Source organism: Ceratotherium simum, chromosome 13, assembly GCF_057802395.1.
Source record: "Ceratotherium simum simum isolate JZ-2026a chromosome 13, ASM5780239v1, whole genome shotgun sequence".
Lineage (NCBI taxonomy): Eukaryota > Metazoa > Chordata > Mammalia > Perissodactyla > Rhinocerotidae > Ceratotherium > Ceratotherium simum.
The window spans coordinates 31,199,153-31,221,148 of record NC_141912.1 but is presented as its reverse complement, the minus strand read 5'-3'; the positions used below and the strand labels follow the sequence as shown (position 1 = coordinate 31,221,148).

General features: G+C 42.6%; 1 pseudogene; it reads right to left on the bottom strand.

Annotated features, from left to right (window-relative positions):
* Positions 1-20,205: 20,205 nt before the first annotated feature.
* Positions 20,206-21,606, bottom strand: LOC101388920 (E3 ubiquitin-protein ligase KCMF1 pseudogene; annotated as a pseudogene).
* Between the last annotated feature and the right edge of the window lie 390 nt (positions 21,607-21,996).

Below are 21,996 nucleotides of genomic sequence, written 5' to 3'. Positions count from 1 at the left end.
CAAGGTGACCAGGTGCAGTCTGAGCTATGCTGCTGTGTCATCTGCATGGCAGTAGAGACCAGCTCTCCTGTGAGCAAGGGCATCTTCAGCTTTGCTGTACTTCTCCCTTGCTAAGCAGGCAGTTAGACTGCTAGGTTTAGTTCTTGGAGGAAAGGGAGAATGGGTTTTGATTTATTGGCTGCCACAGTGTTCTCTGGGTTGGGCTGTAGCAAACCGTGTTTGACAGGTTGACTTAGGTGTCAGGGTGAGGGGAAGAGGGAGTACCAGGTTCCTTCTCTTCACTCGAAAGCATCCCAGTCAGGTTCTGGGTCACTGGGCGTCTCTTAAGGCCAGCAGAGACCCTGTCAACCAGGAGCAAAAGAGGCTGAGGCGTCTGGGCCACACATTCCCTCAGGCTCCTCACTCCAGTGGTTCCAGCAGGACATAAGTCCTGGAGTGTGCACTCCAGTGCAAAGTTTAAATGCTACCAGCGTGTGAATGTGCTTGAAAGTTGCCCAAGATGTGCTGTAAACGAGAAAGAGTCCTAGGTGAGAGCAAACCCACCTGTCTCCCATCTTGGGCTCTTGAGCCTCAGGGCTGGGTCTTGTGATGGAAGAAAGGAGGCCTCAGCTCAGCTTCCTCTGAGGATTCACGATGTTCAGGGAAGCTCAAGGGACTTCTCTGCTGCTGGAGGTGGGGTGGGGACGTTGGAGTCATCTCAAAAAGTGGAGAAAAGGGAGAAAAATCAGAATTCTATTTGTACCCCACTTCCTCTGTGCTGCTTCTCTTCCCTTTATCTTTTGCTGTCGCATGAGTTTCACCAGGGGTATTCGGGAAAGTCTGGGGGTGGGAATGAGGAGTTGAGACCTGGAGCTGGAGGGGGAGCTGAGGAGGAGCGATTTTTATGCTACAGATGTGGAGGGAGGCAACTTGAACATCCCCAAGGGCTGGATTGTAAATGATTCTTCCCAGGCCCCTGTCAGTGACTCGCTCAGTCTGTAGGAAAGTAACACTGGGGAAAGAACTGTCTTAGTAACAAACAGATCCAGGAGGAGGAGGATAAATAATACCCCAGCACTGGTGCCTGAGCCTGAGGGGGAACCTGACTAAAAGAGACAAAGGAAGCCAGAGGTCCAGTCTCCCCTCCATGCTGAAATACCCGGGTCCCCTGTCCTCACACCCCTCCTGCCTGGGTCGTGTCCACTATGGCGGTAACTGACCATGGAGCTCTGGGGCTCTGGCAGTTCCCTCAGCTTCTGGCCAGTCTCTTGATGGAGAGAACCAGTGCTTCTCATTCATGCTGGAATTCCAGTTAGACCTTGAGCAACGTCCTTCCAAGCTTCACTTTTTCCAGACCGAGTTCTAGTCCTGCTTCTGAAACAAGGTAGCTGTGTGTGGTCCAGAGTAGTTCAATTATCTGGGCCTCTGTTTCCTCATTTCTTAGAATCATTGATACAATCAACAAAAATTGGTTGAAAACAATATGTCAGACATGCTGAATTCTGGGACAAAGAAATGAATAAGGCATAGACCATACCTCAAGGAGTAGAACAGCCAGACACTAATAATAATAGTATAATAATTTGATAGCACTATGTAAATTATAGAAGAATTACTTTACATCTGTCCATTGAACTGTTGTAACTAAGCTGGATAGAACTACAGTCACTCCAAGGATTCATTCACCCACCAAACATTTGTTGAGCAATTATTATCTGTCAGTCACTGCTCGTGGTAAGTGATAGAGAAATAGTCCTTTGTGGACCTCAAAATTTATTGGTGATGGAAACAATTAAATAGACAGTTACAAAAAGACTGTGGTAAGTGCTGTGAGAAGGGTGGTAAGGGTCCCATGAGATAGTGATTGCTCCATATAGGAGGGGCCTTGTGATGCTGACCAGGAAGGAGTGAGGACGGGGCTGGGAGCTGTGTTTGTATAGCAAGTTACACAAGACTGAAAAAAATCCCTAGTCTGGTAAAGAAATGCTATGAGAACAGCTGACAGGGGCAGCTAAGCCAGGCTTGGTGAGTCAGAGGAAGCCTCCTGGAGAAACAGAGGTTCAGGCTGAGGCCTGAAGACTGAGCAGGAGTTAGCCAGGTAGTGAGAGGGGAAGAGCATTCCAGAGGGGACAGCAAAGGTCAGGGAACAAGCACATGACAGTTTTGGAAGTCTAGAACTTGTTCAGTATGGCTGGGGCAGAGGGTGCAAGGGAGAAGTGAGGAAAGGCGAAGCTGGAGAGGAAGGCTTGGGCCAGCTCTTGCTGGGCCTCATCAGACATGCTAAAGATGTAGGCTTTATCAGAGGAACACTGAAGAACTTTAGGCCTAAGACTAAGAAGGAGAGATTGGTGCCTTAGAAAGACCACTCTGGTTGCAGGGTGGAGACTGGTTTGGAAAGGGGAGAGATCAGAAGCTTTTGCAGTGATGCCAGGGGAAGAGAATGAAAACCAGAATTAAGGTAGTGGCAGATGGAAGAAGAGATAGTTTTACGGGATGCTTAGGAGGCAGAGTTGACAGGGCGTGGGGATTGTTCTGCTGTGTAGGGGAGGGAGAGGGAGACATCGAGTGTGCCCTGTGTTTCTGACTTGGCAACTGGGTGGGTTGGGGCCATTTCCTGAGACAGGTTTTATGCAAGAGGAACTTCGGGGAAGGGAAGTTGTGGCTGCAGACAGAGATCTGGGCGTCATCAACATATAGGTGGGAGGAGAGCAACTTAGATCATCTTGGGAAAGTGTGAAGCATGAGAAGAGAAGAGGGCTGAAGAAGAAAGTGGAGAACATACCAAAGGGAGGGCAGGGAAAGAGGAATGAGGACAGGATAAAACCTAGGGAAGTGTGGTGTGGTGAAAGCCTAGGGAAGAAGGAAGGAGGGGCGCCGAGCGGCATGCTGCTGCGGAGTGACAGCCTGAAGAATGAAGAGTGTCCACTGGATCTGGCAACAAGGAGCTTGGTCATCTTGGTGGGACAGTTCCATTGGACAGGTGAGATCAGGAGCCCCAGATGTCAGGGGATTGAGGAATACTTTGGAGGAAAGAAGTGGAGGTAGTGGAGGAAAGGATATAATTTTCAAGAAGTTGGTTGTGTTTGCAACTAAAGAAAAATGGAGGGAGCAGAATATATGGACTTGAGGAACTTGTTCAAGTTTTGAGCGTTTTAACATGCTGTTTGGAAGAAGGATTCAGTGGAGGAGGAAAGGTTGAAAATGCAGGAAAGTGGAGATCAGGATGGAATGAGCTCTGGCGAGTAGGCGGGGATGGTACTGAGATTCCGGCTGCAGAGATGATTCTCGGGCAGGAGGCGGGTTGGCTTCTGTCCTAACAGGAAGAGGGAGCCCTGACATTCAGCCGGTGTGCACTGGTACGGCTCAACCAGTTGTTAAAACACTTCTGTACCAATTAGTAAGCAGTGTAAGAGTAACTGCAATAAGCAGTAAAAATAATTAATAAAATGAATTCTAATATGAACTCAGCAGTTCAAGTTGATTGAGATCGCAACAGCCATTGGTAAAGGAGCTTCTCGCCGCACCTGAGACACTTTGCAGCGCCGTCTGTTGGTGAGGCAGCATCACTGCAGGCTGAGAGGCTGCTTTGCGCCTTTATGAAACACTCTTTCAAATTGCCTGTTTCAATGATCTTCGAATTGCGGGAGTTGCTACTGCTTCTAAGTAGTTTAGCTTCTACTTTGATTTTATTGCTAGTACGCTGTCATTCTCGTGTCAGTAGTAAGTTGCAGTGTTTTAATATTTGCAAATTCAAGGATTTTTAATAAAATATTAAAGCCAAACTTGAATAAAGAGACAGCAAAGTTTGGATATGTTTCTTAACGTGCCCTTTGAAGTATCATATATGAGAATCTTTTGATTTCTCTGAAAAAACAAACAAGAAATAATATTAATGAGCTGCAGCCTGAAATGTCTTCGGTTGCTATGTAAAATCAGAATAATATGGGCCGGCCCCGTGGCTTAGTGGTTAAATGCGTGCGCTCTGCTGCTGGCGGCCTGGGTTCGGATCCCGGGCCCGCACTGACGCGCCGCTTCTCCGGCCATGCTGAGGCCACGTCCCACATACAGCAACTAGAAAGATGTGCAGCTATGACACACAACTATCTACTGGGGCTTTGGAGGAAAATAAACAAATAAATAAAAATTATTAAAAAAAAAAAGAATAATATGGAAATTCTTTCCAACTTTTTTTTGAAAATTGTCTAACACAGAAAAACTGGGGGAGAAAAGGACAATAAACACCCAAACACTTAATGCAAAGATTCAACAAATCCTAACATTTTGAAATATTTGCTTTACTAGTGTCTATCTTATCTATCCACGCATTTGTTTGTCTACTTATCTCTCTTTTTTCCCCGAACCATTTGAAAACAAGTTGCAGACATTGTGACCATTTATCCCTAAATCTTCAGTATATATCCTACACAACCACAATAGAAATATCCCATCTAGGGCCGCCCCGTGGCTTAGCGGTTAAGTGCGCGCGCTCCACTACTGGCGGCCAGGGTTCGGATCCCAGGCGCGCACCGATGCACCGCTTCTCCAGCCATGCTGAGGCCGTGTCCCACATACAGCAACTAGAAGGATGTGCAGCTATGACACACAACTATCTACTGGGGCTTTGGGGAAAAAAAGGAGGAGGATTGGCAATAGATGTTAGCTCAGAGCTGGTCTTCCTCGCAAAAACGGGAGGATTAGCATGGATGTTAGCTCAGGGCTGATCTTCCTCATAAAAAAAAAAAAAGAAATATTCCATCTAATGAGTTAATAATTCCTAATATCATCTAACATTAGTCCATATTCAAACTTTCCCAATTTACATGTTTTTTATAGCATTTAAAAAACCCAACAGGATCCAATCAAGTTCCACATGCTGCTTTTTTGTTGTTGTTGTTGTTATGACCTCCTCTCTCCCCTTTTCTTTTTAATCCAGAACATTCCAGTCATTTTTCTGCATAGAATTGACTCTTTGAAGAACATATACAGAATGTTCTACATTCTGAGTTTGTCTTATTGTTTCTGTGGTGTCATTGAACTTGTTCCTCTATCTCCCTGTATTTTGTTTTTTTCAATTTTAAAAATTAGATTCTGGCTACCCAATTTTGGGAGTAATTCTTCGAAAATGCTGTATACTTCACATTGCTTCACATCAGAGGCATATAATACGAGATCATCCCACAACTAGTGATGCTAAGTGTACTCACTTGGTTAAGGTGGACACCACCAGATCTGTTCTGTAGAGGTACAGTTTTCCCTTTTCAATTAGCAAGTCATCTGCATGGTTCTTTAACATTGTGTGAATATTCTGAAAAAACCTTTCACCTAATAATTGGCATCCACAGTGATCCTTGCCTGAATGAGTTATTTCCTCAGGGGTTACAGAACGGTGCTTTTCTACTCTCACTTCTGCATTTATAAGGAGGTAGTTCCCTGGAGAGGCGCTTTCCCTCATCAACTGGGAAACTAGGTTTCATTCTAAAAAGGCATGGTAAATGCTTAATTATTTCCCCTTAATTACCAATTTTCAGAGTAAAGTGGTAGTTTAATATTAATCTACAGTGGTAGAAAATTAGTCTTTTTCTTTTTTGTGAACTATAGATCTGGGTTGGTATCCATTGGGTATTTTACAATCAATTACAGTCATTATCCTTTTTGTGCTCAGACTGCAGCAAATGTGTCCATTGGGAGCCCTTTTCAGCTGACTCCAGGGTCCTTTTGACACGCCCCAAAGTCGTCTGTGAGCACTTGCTTGCTTTTGGCACAAGATGTCCCAGGCTCAATTTCTACTTTCCCAAGCTCTGGACATGGAATCAGCCATTTCTCCAAGGAGCACTGGTTCTCTTTGTGAGGAACGGTGTGGAAACCACTGCTTAGGTGCCGGGAGAGCTCACTGCTGCAGAGGTATCACCGCTTTAAGAGCCTTTCAGTGTTTAGAAAAACCGTGCATTCATATTGATATTTCCAATTCAAATTTTACATTCTAATTTTTTCCCTTAACTTGTTTGATTTTTTATTTTGTATCTTTTATCAGGGTAATTGAAAATCTTGGTTCATAATAACCTGGACCTATTGACCTATTTGCTTTATCCTAAAACATACATAAAATAGTTTCAAAATTGCAATATTTACTACTAACAATAAAATTAACGAATGAAATTTAATGTTTATTTGCTGTTCTTTTAGTCTTTAGAATATTTACCATGAAGGATGTACAGAGAGTACTGTATTCACAAGTCACCGGAGATAATTATTTTCTCTAACGGTTAGCTTAAGATTTGCTAAATGAATGGGTTCATTTGCTTTAGTTTTCAATTTTAGACTTTAATTTTTTTCTTTATAAATTAATTTCATTTTTAATATGTAAAACAGTTATAATGTTCAACGGCAAAAATAAGATTAAAAAAAGATGTACTCAGACAAGTTTTTTATCCTATCCTCTCCATCCATTTCTTCCTTCCCCCGTAAGTAACCATTGTTGTTGGCTTCAGTTTTATTCTTCCAGAGTTTCTTTTTACAATAATCAACACGCGTGTATGAATAGTCTTAGTCCCCTTTCTTATACAAAGAGTAGCACTAGATAGACGTATCTTTGCACATAGCTTTTCTCATTTAACAATCTATGCTGAGGATTACTCCATATTAGTATACATATACAGATCTTATTCATTCCTTTTTACAGCTGTGTAGCATTCCATTCTCTGGATGTACCATCGTTGATTCAAACAGTCTCCTGGTGGTGGACAGTGTGTCATTTCCAATGTTTTGTTATGACAAATCATGTCAAAATGAATACTCTCATGCGTATGTTTCACATTTGTGGAAATATATATTGAGAGTAGATTATTAGAACTGGGGTTTCTGAGTCAAAGGGTAAATATAGAGGTAATTTTGTTAGATGGTGCTAGATTCTGCTCCACAGGGATTTCAGTAAACAATTTGTCCTCCTGGCAGCGATGTAATAGTGAGCCTGTTTCTCGACAGCCTTACTAACAGGCTATTTTGACAACCGTTGGCACTTTTTTCCATCTGATTGATGAGAAATTGTATCCTGGTGTAGCTTTAATTTTATTTTATTATGAATGCAATTGAGCATCTTTTCATATATATAAAGGCCATTCATCTTTCCTCTTCTGTGAACTCTCCATTGATCTCTTTTGCTCAGTTTCCTTTTTTTTGGTGTGCGTGTGTGTCTTCTGGATTTTTAAGAGCTGTAGTAGAGAGATAAGCTATTTATCTGTCATATGTTACACATATTTGTAATTTATCTTTTAATTTGGTTTATGTTTTTTTTCTCCTGAGGAAGGTTCACACTGAGCTAACATCTGTTGCCAATCTTCCTCTTTTTGCTTGAGAAAGATTCGCCCTGAGTTAACATCTGTTCCCATCTTCCTGTATTTTTGTATGTGGGTCACTGCCACAGCATGGCCGCAAACAAGTGGTGTAGGTCCCTACCTGGGAACTGAACCACGGCTGCTGAAGTGGATTGTGCTGAATTTAACCATTAGGCCATGGGTCCCATCCCTGGTTTATGTTTTTTATAACAAAAATATTTTTTATTTTTATATAGTCAGATTTGTTAATCTTTTCTTTTATTACTTCTGTATTCTGAATCATAATTAGAAAGGCCTTCCCAATCCCCAGGTTATAAAGGAATTAACCAGTGGGTTCTTTTAGCACTTGCATGGTGTCATTATTTGTATTTGAATTTCTGGTCTTGGGTTTATTCTGGTGTGTGGTATGAAGTATGGCTTTAGTTTTGTCTGTTCCCAGAAGACTGTCCAGTTGTTCTAACACTATTAATTAAAAAGCCTATCTTTCCCCCAGAGATTTGAGATGCCACTTTTTCACATACCAAATTTTCATATTTATTTGATCCTATTTCTTAATATTGTATTTTCCCCCCAGCAATCCATTTGTCTATTCATTTGCTAATACCATACTGTCTTAATTATGGAGGATTCATATTATTTAAATATTTGATCAGGTTACTCTACGTTCAATGTTGTTCCTTTTCAGACATTCTTGCTTGTTTAATTTTCTATATAAGCTTTATAGTAAAACTAAATAATTCCAGGAAAAAGCGATGGGGACACAGTAAATTTATAAATTAACTTGGGCAAATTAATATATTTATGATGTTGCATCTCTCTCTTCAAATGGAATGTCTTTTGATATTATGCAAGAAGTAGTACTAAATATGACAAATAATTTTTGTTTTTAAATGACAAGCAATTAGAGCATCTAAAAAGAATAATTGGTACTATTGTTAATGATGTAAGTGTTGGATACAAATTGTACTCAAAAGCTGTTCGATAAAAGTTAAAAATGCTAAACAATGTTAACAGAATGGAATTCGTGTTCTGTTAAGGTTAGTGTTCCAAATATAGAAAACATGTAGGCAACAATGAAGAAAATATGAAATTAACATCATTAAATACTTTCAGTTATTCGAAATAATAAAAACTTCCCAAATTCGTATTAACATTTTTTAATAAAACAAATGAAAAAGGCTTAGACAATGCTATTAGATTTCGTTATATTCATATATTTTTACTTCTACGTATGTTATAAATTTTACAAACATTACTTTAAAAATTTTACCCAAGCATTATTATTTTATATTTATGTATATATTAACCCTGCCCAGTGCTCTTCATTTCTTCCTGTAGTTCTGTGCTTCTAGGTAGGATAATTTTCCTCCAATCTGAAGAACTTCCTCTAGTATTTCTTATAGTGCTAGTGTGAAGTTGATGAATTCCCTCAGTTTTTGTTTGTCTAAACACATCTTTATTTTACCTTTATTTTTTGAAGGCTGTTTTTAACAAATATAGAATTCTAAGTTGGAGATTTTTATCTTTTAGCATGTTAAAGCTGTCATTATGTTGTCATCTGGCTTTCACAGTTTTTGTTCAAAAATCAGGCATCAGTCTTATTATTGCTTCTTTGAAGGCAGTGTGCATTCTTCTCTGGTTACTTTTTTTTTTTTGCTGGAAAAAATCTGCCCTGAGCTAACATGACTATTGAGAGATGAGTGGTGTGTTCTGTGCCCAGGAACTGAACCTGGGCTGCTGAAGCAGAGCATGCTGAACTTGAACCACTAGGCCGTCAGGGCTGGCTCTCTGGTTACTTTTAAGATTTTCTCTTTGTCTCTTATTTTCAACAATTTAACTGAGCTCGGTATAGGTGTGGTTGTTTTTATATTTATCCTGCTTAGAGTTTGCTAAGCTCTTGAATTTGTGAAAAACCTCCTCTTTGTGAAAGACACTATTAAGAGAATGAAAAGCCAAGCCACAGCCTGGGAGAAAATATTTCTAAAACACACATCTGATAAAGTACTGGTGCCCAAAATATACAAAGAACTCATAAAATTCAACCATAAGAAAACAAACAGCCCAATTAAAACAAGGGCAAAAAATCTAAACAGATACCTCACTAAAGAAAGTAAATGGATGGCAAGTAAGCATTTGAAAATATGCTCCACATCATATGTCATTAGGTAATTGCAAATTAAAACAACAATGGAATAGCCCTACACATCTATTAGAATGGTTAAAATCCAAAATGCTAACACCAGCAAATGCTGGTGAGGATGTGGAGCAACAGGAAGTATCATTAATTGCAAGTGGGAATGCAAAATGGTATAGCCACTTTGACGATTTCTCATAAAACCACACATACTCTTGCCATATCATCCAGCAATCACGCTTCATGGCGCTTACTCAAGTGAGTGGGAAATTTCTGTCCACTCAAAATACTGCACATGAATGTTTATTCATAATTGCCAAAACTTGGTAACAACCAATATGTCCTTCAGTAAGCGAATGGATAAATAAACTATGGTACATATAGACAGTGGAATATTATTCAGTGATAAACATAAATGGGCTATTGAGCCATAAAGAAACATGGAGGAGAGCCAGCTCTGGTGGTCTAGAGGTTAAGATTCAGTGCTCTCACTGCCACGGTCCCAGTTCATTTCCCGGTCGTGGAACCACACCACTCGTCTGTCAGTTGTCATACTGTGGCGGTGGCTCACACAGAGAACTAAAAACTAACAACTAGGATACACAACCATGCATTGAAGCTTTCGGGGAAAAAAACACGGAGGAAACTTAAATGCATGCTTCTAAGTGAAAGAAGCCAATCTGAAAAAGCTACCTATTGTATGATTCCAACTATATGCCATTCTGGAAAAGGCAAAATTATGGAGACAGTAAAAAAGATCAGTGGTTGTCAAGTGTTTCGGGGGAGGGACAGAGGGATGATATATGTCTTAAATATATTTGTTATATACGTGTATACATTTGTTATGTCTATATATATTTGTCATATATATATATATATATTAGAGAGGTGGATATGTGTCATTATATATTTGTCAAAATTGTAAAATATACAACACCTAGAGTGAACCCTAATGTAAACTATGGACTTTAGTGAATAATAATGTATCAATATGGTAACAAATATACCACACTAATGCAAGCTGTTAATAATAGGGGAAACAAGTGGGGGTAATGAGGGAGTATATGGGAACTTTCTGTACTTTCAGCTCAATTTTTCTGTAAACCTAAAATGACTCTAAAGAGTAAAGTCTATTAATTAAAAAAAAAAATGGTGGGTAGTCTATGCTGGACATCCTACTTTTGCGACTATTCAAGCTTTTCCACCCAGCTCTGTGCCCTGCCAGGCTACCCCTTTTGGACAGCATGGACGGGCTCCCTTGCCCTCTGACTTCTGGTTGTTTTCACCCAACGGGAAACATCGGTTGGCTTAGGGGTCAAGAGAAGAGTGAGGCGGGGATAGTTATTTCCCAGGATTCCTTCTTGCTCGTCTGTGCGTTGGCAGTAGCCCATTCCTCTACTGAAGGCTCCAGCTCTGGTTGGGTGCCCTCTCCTACAGCTACAGCCCTTTCTCAGAGGACTAGTGACAGCTCACTCCCTTTGCTCCTGCAGGCCCCTTCAGGCCTAGTATTCCTACTATTGCTAGTCCCAAAATGCTTCACCATGCCCTTTTAGATTTTCTTAAAGTTGCCCACATCTATTAAAATAATCTCCTCATTAAATTGTACTCAATTATCTTGCTTGAGGGTATCATCCATTTCATGCTGTACCATGATTTTTAAATTCACTTTAGTAGAAGTTGTGAAAAGAGAGTACTTCAATACTAGGAAAATAAAACTTCTTAGAGATTTTAATTTAATAAGATTCTAACAAGAAATTAGTACTTTCTTTGCTATAATATATATGTTTCAGTTATTAAAGCTGACAGATAACTTATATTGGAATTATATGGGTTACTGACTATATGAAAATAAGTACAGAATACTATGAGTGAGAAGTGGAAGAAATTATAGAAATGAAGACGTATGATAAACCACTGGCAAGAAAACACAAGTACCAATTTTATTTTTTTTTATTTTTTTATTTTTAAAAGATTTTATTTATTTATTTTTTCCCCCCAAAGCCCCAGTAGATAGCTGTATGTCATAGCTGCACATCCTTCTAGTTGCTGTATGTGGGACGCGGCCTCAGCATGGCCAGAGAAGCAGCGCGTCGGTGCGAGCCCGGGATCCGAACCCGGGTCGCCAGCAGTGGAGCGCGCTCACTTAACCACCAAGCCATGGGGCCGGCCCACAAGTACCAATTTTAAAGGAAAAATGGTTAGAATATAATAAATTGCTTGGTGGGATAATGATACTTGGTGGGAATTCAGTAGATATTTGTTAAATTCACCTTAAAATTTTTTAGCACTTAAAAATTAATGTTAATTAATTTTAAATTGTGTAAAATATGCATAACAAAATTTACAGCAAGTTATCTGAAAGAGAAATTAAGAAAACAACCCCATTTACATTTGCATGAAAAAGAATAAAATACGTAGGAATCAATTTGACCGAGGAAGTGAAAGACCTGTACACTGAAAACTATAAGACATTGATGAGAGAAATTGAAGAAGACACAAATAAGTGGAAAGATATTCCATGCTCATGGACTGGAAGAATTAATATTGTTAAAATGTCCATACTACCTAAAGCAACCTACAGATTCAATGCAATCTCTATCAAAATTCCGATGGCATTTTTCACAGCAATAGAACAAACAGTCCTAAAGTTTGTATGGAACCACAAAAGACCCCGAAAAAGCAAAGCAATCTTGAGAAAGAAGAACTAAGCTGGAGGCATCATACTCCCTGATTTCAAACTATATCACAAAGCTATAGTAATCAAAACAGTACAGTATTGGCATAAAAACAGACACATAGAACAAAGGAACAGAATAGAGAGCCTAGAAGTAAACCCACACATATATGATTAACTTACGACAAAGGAGCCAAGATTATACAATGGAGAAAGGACAGTCTCTTCAATAAATGGTGTTGGGAAAACTGGACAGCCACATGCAAAAGAATGCAACTGGACCACAATCTTACACCATACACAAAAATTAGTTCAAAATGGATTAAAGACTTGAATGTAAGATGTGAAACCATAAATCTCCTAGAAGAAAACAGAGGCAATAATCTCCTTGACATTGGTGTTGGTGATGATTTTTTGGATATGACACCAAAAGTAAAGGTAACAAAAGCAAAAATAAATAAGTGGGACTACATCAAACTAAAAAGCTTCTGCACAGCAAAGGAAAGCATCAACAAAATGAAAAGGCAACTTCCTGAACGGGAGAAAATATTTGCAAATCATACATCTGATACGGAGTTAATATCCAAAATATATAAAGAACTCGTACAACTCAATAGCAAAAAACCCCCCAAACAATGCAATTAAAAAATGGCCAGAGGATCTGAATAGACATTTTTCCAAAGAAGACATACAGATGGCCAACAGGCACATGAAAAGATGCTCAGTATCGATAATCATCAGGGAAATGCAAATCAAAACCTCAGTGAGATAGCACCTCACACCTGTTAGAATGGCTGTTATCAGAAAGACAAGGAAGGGCCGGCTCCGTGGCTTAGCGGTTAAGTGCGCGCGCTCTGATGCTGGCGACCCGGGTTCGGATCCCGGGAGCGCCCCGAGGCACCACTTCTCCGTCCAACGTGAGGCCGAGTCCCACGTACAGCAACTAGAAGGATGTGAACCTATGACATACAACTATCTACTGGGGCTTTGGGGGGGAAAAAACTGAATAAATAAAATCTTTAAAAAAAAAAAAAAAGAAAGACAAGGAATAGCAAGTGCTGACAAGGATGTGGAGAAAAGGGAACCCTTGTGCATTGTTGGTGGGAAGGTAAATTGGTGAAGCCACTATGGAAGACAGTATGGAGGTTTCTCAAAAAGTTAAAATAGAACTACCATATGATCCAGCAATTCTACTTCTGCGTATTTGTCTAAAGAAAACAAAACACTAACTCAAAAAGATATATGCACGCCATGTTCGTTACAGCATTATTTACAATAGCCAAGATAGGGAAACAACCTAAGTGTCCATTGACTGATGAATGGATAAAGAAAATGTGGTATATACAATGGAATATTATCCAGCCACAAAAAAGAATGAAATCTTGCCATTTGCAACAACATGGATGGACCTTGAGGCACTATGCTAAGTGAAATAAGTTAGACAGAGAAAGACAAATACCATATGATCTCACTTATACATGGAATCTAAAACACAAGACGAAAACCAAGCTCATAGATACAGAGAAGAGACTCGTGGCTGCCAGAGGTGGACGGTGGGTGTGCGCAAAATGGATAAAGAAATCAAAAGGTACAAACTTCCAGTTATAAAATAAATAAGTCCTGGGGATGTAATGTATAGCATGGCAGCTATAGTTAATAATACTGCATTGCATATTTGAAAGTTGCTAAGAGATTAGATCCTAAAAGTTCTCATCACAAGAAAAAAAACTTGGGGGGCCAGCCTGGGCGCAAGCGGTTGAGTGTGAACCCTCCGCTGCGGCGGCCCAGGGTTCGCCGGTTCACATCCCGGGTGCGCACCGATGCACTGCTTGTTAAGCCGTGCTGTGGTGGCGTCCCATATAAAGTGGAGGAAGATGGGCACGGATGTTAGCCCATGGCCAGTCTTCCTCAGCAAAAAGAGGAGGATTGGCATTGGATGTTAGCTCAGGGCTGGTCCTCCTCACAAAAAAAAAAAAAAAGAAAAAATTTTGTAACTATGTATGGGGATGGATGTCAACTAGATTTATTGTGGTGATCATTTTGCAATATATGCAAGTACTGAATCATTACATTATACACCTGAAACTAATATAATGTTGTATGTCAATTATACCTCAATAAAAAAATGATAAAAAGAAAAGAAGATAAAAAAGGAAAAAATATCTTCAATATAATTTAACTTCTTAAATGATGTCCCACATCAGTTTTCTCATCTGTAATAATTCCTTAAGATGCTATTTAAGAATGAGCACCATTTTCCATGTCATTAAATAGTCCATTATTATTTTTGAGGTCATCTTTCTGATTTTTAATGGTGGTTTGGTCAACTTCCTCAACTATCTGATGTTTATTTATTTATTTATTTATTTATTTATTTTTGGTGAGGAAGATTAGCCCTGAGCTAATGGCTGTTGCCAATCTTTCTCTTTTTGCTGAGGAAGATTGGCCCTGGGCTAACAGCTGTGCCCATCTTCCTCTATTCTGCATGTGGGATGCCTCCGCAGCATGGCTTGATGAGCCCTGTGTACGTCCAGCCTGGGATCTGAACCTGCAAACTCTGGGCCTGGGAAAGTGGAGCATGCGAACATAACCACTACACCACCGGGCCGGCTCCTCCACTGTTATTTTTTGATGCTTTTTGAATTTCTTTCTTTCTTTCTCTTTTTTTTTTTGTGTGAGGAAGATCAGCCCTGAGCTAACATCCACGCCAATCCTCCTCTTTTTGCTGAGGAAGACCAGCTCTGAGCTAACATCTATTGCCAATCCTCCTCCTTTTTTCCCCCTTTTCTCCCCAAAGCCCCAACAGATAGCTGTATGTCATAGTTGCACATCCTTCTAGTTGCTGTATGTGGAACGCCGCCTCAGCATGGCTGGACAAGCGGTGTGTCAGTGTGAACCCCGGCTGCCAGCAGCAGAGCGTGCGTACTTAACTGCTAAGCCACAGGGCCGGCCCCCAAGTCTTCTATTTCTTTATGTCTGTCTGCTTGTAGTTTCATTACTGGAAGCAGAATATTGAAGTTTCTAACTATTATTACAGAGTTGTCTATTTTCTCTCTTCAATTCACCTCATATATTTTGTTGCTGTGATGTTTGGTGCATAAATTTTTAATTGGTATATCTTCTAGGTGAAATGTCCTTTTTATCCAAACTGTGATAGAGCCCTTTCTAACTCCCTGAGCTGCAACATTAAATGCAAAATCTCTGCTTAGTGGGCTCATATCAATAAATTTGGCTTGATCCAACCTTATGTTCCTTCCACCATTATCCCAAACCCTTATTATCCATTCCTCCATGTAATCCCTCATTTCAGTGTGTATAAATTGGAAAACTCAAGTAGTCTTTTTGCAGTGTAGTGTACCTCATCATGGGTCACACTTTGTACCTCACCTTTAGGGGCCTGATAGGACTTGAGTCTAGTTATAGGTCTACGAGCAGTGGGTTGTGGGGGTGGGTCCTGAGGAGAATCAGCAGTGTCTTGCAAGGCAACTGCCTCAGGGGGGCCATTAAAGTTTCCTCAGGCAATGCAGGGTTAATCTTCTCAAATGGACATGGAGAGTCTGCTTCTACCGGCGGTGGGGAGGCAGCTTCTGCTGGAAAAGAAGATTCACCAGAATTTAGGGACTCAGCATACCCAGCTTCATCAAGGTTTTCCCACAGATCCCCAGGCCAACATCCATGATTCCATATCTTCCCCCTTAATGCCCTCACTTTAACACCTGTGAGGCTGGGAATTCAATTTGTATTGTAATTCAGCCACTCACAGCCTGAGATTCTAGCTTTGATTTTCAGCAATCTCATCATCGAGACTATGGGATATTACAGTCTCTTTCAGGACAGACATAGAAATGTTCAGATCACTTATGCAGCAATTGAGCTGTGAATTCTAATCCCTGAGCTCATCCTTTTCTTTCCCCACATTGTCCAGCAACATTAGGAGCAACATGTCAATCTCATTATACTCGTTAGTTTGACAAAAGTTTTCAGAGGTATCACATACAGAGTCACCCAGATCCTTGCCTCTTACAGGTGTTTCATTAAGAGTGTCCAATAATGACATTCTGAGTATCTCTGTAGCCACATCATCCCCTAGACTATCACTGCCCTCTTTACTACTAGAAATAGAGTCATTAGCATCTTTAAATCTACTCAGATTGGACAGACAATTCTAGAAACCACAGAACCAATTCATAAAATTCATCCTTAAGAATCTGTTCCTCTTGGGCCGGCCCCGTGGCTTAGCGGTTAAGTGCAGGCGCTCCGCTGCTGGCTGCCCGGGTTTGGATCCCGGGCGCGCACCGACGCACTGCTTCTCCGGCCATGCTGAGGCCGCGTCCCACATACAGCAACTAGAAGGATGTGCAGCTATGACATACAACAATCTACTGGGGCTTTGAGGGGAAAATAAATAAATAAATAAATAAAATCTTTAAAAAAAAAAAAAAGAACCTGTTCCTCTAGAACCACTCCTGGTGCCATAATTTGTATTAGTCATTGTTCTCCAGAGAAACAGAAGAGAATATACATACTTTTTTTTCTTTTTTTAATTTGATATATAATTAACATATAACAATATACTAGTTTTAGGTGTACAACATAATGATTTGCTATTTGTATACATAGTGAAATGATCACCACAATAAGTCTAGTTGAAGTCCGTCACCATAAATATTACAGAATTTTTTTCCTATGATGAGAACTTTTAAGATCTACTCTCTTAGCGACTTTCAAATATGCAATACAGTATAATAATGCTGTAGGCAATAACCTACAGTCACCATGCTATACATTACAGCCTCATGACATTTATTTTATAACTGGAAGTTTGTACCTTTTGGCCCTCTTCACCCATTGGAAGTTCTATTTCTAAAATATTTTCCAGGCCCTCTTTGGAGTAACACAGCATCGTTCCATTCTCTATTAAAATGTGAAAAAGAAGATAATTAAATCATCCTTTACATTACATATGTATAGTTCATCAAGTTTCTTTGGACATGCGTGGCATAATGTGAAGAGAACAAAAGCATAGTTTCTTAAAAAATGGTTTCTGGTGGCTATAATTACAAAGACAAAAAACAACAAATGTTGGAGAGGATGTGGAGAAAATGGAACCCCCATACACTGCTGGTGAGAATGCAAACTGGTGCAGCCACTATGGAAAACAGTATGGAGATCTCTCAAAAAATTAAAAATAGAAATACCATACAACCCGGCTGTCCCACTAGTGGTATTTATCCAAAGCACTTGAAATCAACAATTCAAAGAGACTTCTGCACCCCTGTGTTCATTGCAACATTGTTCACAATAGCCAAGATGTGGAAGCAACTCAAGTGCCCAACAACTGACGAATGGATAAAGAAGACGTGGTATAGATATACAGCAGAATACTACTCAGCCATAAAAAAGACAAAATCATCCCATTTGTAACAATGTAGATGGATTTTGAGTGTATTATGTTAAGCGAGATAAGCCAGACAGAGAAGGACAAACACTGTATGATTTCACTCATATGTGGAAGATAAACACATGGACAAAGAGAACAGATTAGTGGTTACCAGAGGGGACGGGGGGTTGAGGGTTGGTCATAAAAGAGGTAAAGGGACACATAGATATGGTGACTGACAAATAATAATGTACAACTGACATTTCACAATATTATAAACTATTATTGCCTCAACTAAAAAAGAAAAGATTTCTGGGCTGGTTCCAGTGGCCTAGTGGTTAAGTTCGGCACACTCCGCTTTGCTGGTCCGGGTTTGGCTCCAAGCACAGACCTACACCGCTGGTCGGTGGCCATGCTGTGGTGGTGGCCCACACGCAGAATAGAGGAAGATTTGCAGCACATGTTAGCTCCAGGCGAATCTTCCTCAAACAAAAAGAAGATTGGTGACAGATCTTAGCTCAGGGCAATCTTCCTCAGCAAAAAAAAAAAAAAAAAAGTTTCCTTTTTTAGAGTGCCAAGTATTGGCTCTAAAGTGTTCAGTGTGAACTGCGACCGGCGTCTCGGGTCACATCAGGTGGAAATGTACTTTGCAGTCTTTTATTTGATTCACCAAAACGGAACCTAACCAAGTTTGCACAACTGAGTTTCCCCTCTATTCAATCCTCCCCCACCAACAGAATCAATCAACAAGCACGTGAACACTTAGAATCAACTATGTTTCATGGTATTGAAAATCATTTGTAAGGCTAACAGTAAAGAGCCAAATAAATATGAGCTCATTTTCTCCTCATCAGCACCCTCTGTGGTAGGTACCACTCCTGTAGTCCTCACTTAATGATCACTGAGGCACAGTGTGGCGCCAGCGGCAACACTTTAAGACAGAAAGACAATTAGTTTTTGCCACAGCTCTGCAAACGAACAGAAATAAAAATCAGCAACAAAATAAAAATAGTACAACCTCAAAAAAAAAAATACTGTGTAAAATCGCCCCCTCCCCCATGTCATTCCCTCCAGCCTCAAAATTGATTATTAGGAGAGAGTATTTCTGGGTGTTCAGAATACCCGTTTAGTCCGTGGGAAAAACTGGAAGTACGAACGTTCAGGGTTTTTCTCAGGGACGACTGTCCCAAGCCTGGACTCGGAGAGGCAAGCAGGGTCTGGAGTCTGCACCCAGCAGCAGCAGGCGCGATCCGCCCTCTGCAGAAGGTACAGGTCAGAGTCTCCAGAGCGCCCGGATGGAAAGGTAAAGGTTCGCCTCGACAAGGAGCGCAATGCCGAGAGGAGCCTGAGCCACAGGCTGCGAAGGCATCCGGGCCTGGGACGCCACCTGTCTCCCCCCCAATTAATTTTGGCAGCTGCTTCTTTTGCTTCAGTGTAAACTGCCAAAGTCTTGAGTCGCAAACGCACCCCCCCCCCCCGCCCCCGTCCCACCGCGGTGTGGGTTTCCCTGGAGTCACTCTTCCTCGCCTCTCACCTCCCTCCCCTGTTCCGCAGCACAGTCCAGGCGGCCTCACACTCGCCTCTGCCTCCTCCTGTCCTCCCTGGGGCGCCCTTTCTGCTCGGGAACAGGTTCACTGAGGAGCTGCAGGATATCCACTCTGCCCCGCGCCGACCGCAGCGGCCGTTATGGGATTTTGAGCTGCAGTGCCCTTCCGGAGTGATTCAGCTCTCGAGGCGGGGAGGTGGGTGCAGGACGCGCCCAGGCGGAATTGGAGGCCTGGGTGCTGGGATCCTCCGCTGGGGGTTTGCTTTTTCTAAGAGCTTGGGAGAGCCGGCTTTATGGGGAGGCACTGGGCGGGAACCCAGGGGACCGGTTTTGGTCCGGGCACCGTCTCCCTTGGGACCAGTTGATTGATGAGCTGTACTCAGCAGGGGAAAGCAGAAATGAATGTGACTTTTTCTTTGTATAACTCTTTTCAAAGACACCCTCGCTCCCCGGCTTCCATGCCTGGGCACAGAGGCGGTCTGCCCCGCGCGTTGTTCGAATTGGTAAAGAGAAAAGCATCTTGGGCTGAGCTCTCTTCCGGAGCGGCCGGAGCTCATCGAGGGCAGAGCTGCCGACCCTCCGACAGACAGTCGAGGGAGGCTTCTCTTCCCGTCCTCTTGGACTCCAACCCCAAGGTCCCGCTTCCCCGTTCGTCACGTCGAATCTCATCCGCCCCCATGTACGTTTTTTGACTATGGTTCAGAGATCTAGTCCGGGACCCCCGGCCCGTCCAGGCTCTTTGTTTGAGAGCTGGCCAGGGGGTGGGTAGGAAGAGTGGAAGGGGAGCACCTCCCGCTGGACGCATAAAACCTCGAGATTTTCTTTTTAAATCATCCAAGCAGTTTTTATTCATTAATGTTCATAAATATACACAGCAGCTTCATTAGAGATTTCAATTTTCCTCTGCAGTTTGAATGTGGAGTATTAGGAGAGCCTTTTGGGTGTCAAGGTACAGGAAGCAGAGATCGCCCCTGCACTGCTCCCTACCTTTACCTGCCAGAAGTAAAAATTAGTTGTGGAAATGATTATCATGTATATTTTCTGTCTTCCTTTTGAATGCACACAACGTAACAAGAGTGACAGACCTGAAATTACAATCACCAACCAAACCCAAGACAGTTGTCGTCCACTTTCATTGGCAAAAACAGCACAGAGGACATTGTCTGCTAAGTGGGATGTCATCAAAGAGGAGGCGGTGGAGGCTCGTTTCCTTTATTACTCTCTTTTAAATTTAGGTTTTCTAAAGCAACATCTAAAGGCATCATATCTACACAGCCAATAGCACCAAAATCTGCCATCTCCGCCCCCCCCCACCCCGTTCATCCTCATCTGAGGATGAGCTCTGTTTGCACACTGGGGTGGACAGAAGGAGCTCTTGGACAAACAGGCTGCGGTCTGCGCTCCCTTTCCATGGACTGGCGCTCTGTTTCAGACATTTTAGGATCATTCAACCTTGTTAAAAGAGATTGGGAATTCTGGATAGATTGCTGACTGCTTTTCGTGTTAGCTGTGTTGGTTGTTGCTGCGGACTGTGTGATTGTGGTGGTGACACTGCTTGTGTTAGTACGCTGGGTGGTGGTGTGTGCGGTCTCCAGCTGCTGCTGTGCCGCCTGGGCGAGCTGCCCTTCCAGCTGCAGCTGCATCTGCAGTTGTAACTGAGAAGCAGAAGAGCCAGAAGAATTAAGCTGTCCTCCTGCAGATCGCCTCACTCCCGATCACTGAGATAAAAGCTCAGCTATAGGACCCATGGCTTCCTTATTGCTTGGAGAATATGGACTCTGAAGAAGAAAGTCCACCAGTAGAACTGCTAGTAAACCGCATGTTTGATCTCCGAGCATGAGGACCTCCTAATCCCCGGCCAGCGTGGAACATTCTAGTACATGTGGAACACCATTCGGTTCATCTAAATCCCTGGGGGCTCTGTGTTCAAGTGTAAGATGAGCTGCTAAGTCATCGGTGACATGATTAGGGTCGCCTCCAGGTAATGCTGCCCATAGTGGCCAAATCACTTGTGCTGAGGTTTCTGCTTGTCGGGAAGGAACACGTTCTTGAAGAGATGTCTCCGTACAGCCCAGTTTTCCGCAATAGGGACGAGTCAACTACAGAGAAAGCTTCCCCAGCACAGCACAAATCAAAATCTACCCCTGTTAATGCGCGCGGCGTCGGGTGGTCAGTGCCCGCCTCGTTGTTGTTGCACCACTTTCGTAACAAGAGGCACCGAGATCGTAATCGTAGCAAATTAAACACTTATATCCGCGACCTCGAAATTTTCTTTTAAGGAAATTAATGTCCCTTCATGTCGGGACATCCTAGTTCAGACAGTGGCGGCGCGGCCCCTCCCGGGCTCCGTCCGGCTGCGGTGTCCCCCGCGGGGTCCTGGCGCTGCCCGCGGCGGCCGGCCGACTCCCACTCGACTCCCGGGCTCGGCCGCGGCGGCGGGGCGGACAGGCGAGCGCTCTCGAGGCGGCGGCGGCGGCGGCGGCGGCGGCGGTCAGGTGGGGCTGGAAGGGGGCCGGACGTGGCCCGGCTGAGCTCCTTCTCGAGGCTGGTCCCACGCCACATCTCCGCGGTCCCCACTGGCCGCGGTCCTGCGGAGCTCCGCCAATCCCGCTCCTCTCCTCGCCCGGCCCGCCCCCCCCGCTAAAAAGTCGAGATTTTGAGATCATCTTGACCATAATTTTATGCCGAAGGGCAGTGACTTCTTCGGTGTCCCTGCACACAAGCCTCAGCTGCGCGGCCCCTCCGGACCCCGAGGCTGCCAGCCCAGCGACGCCCTCCGTCTAAGGTAAAGGGGGACGAGGCGGTGGACAGAAGCGGAGAACCCCGGTCATTTCAATTTCACTACTTTGAAAAGCCGGGAGGTCGGATATAGAAATCGGGAGGCCGGGGTGTGCTGCCAGAGGCCACCTGTCTGCCTCTTCCGCGGTCCCAGCGCTGAATCTCCGGGAAGCC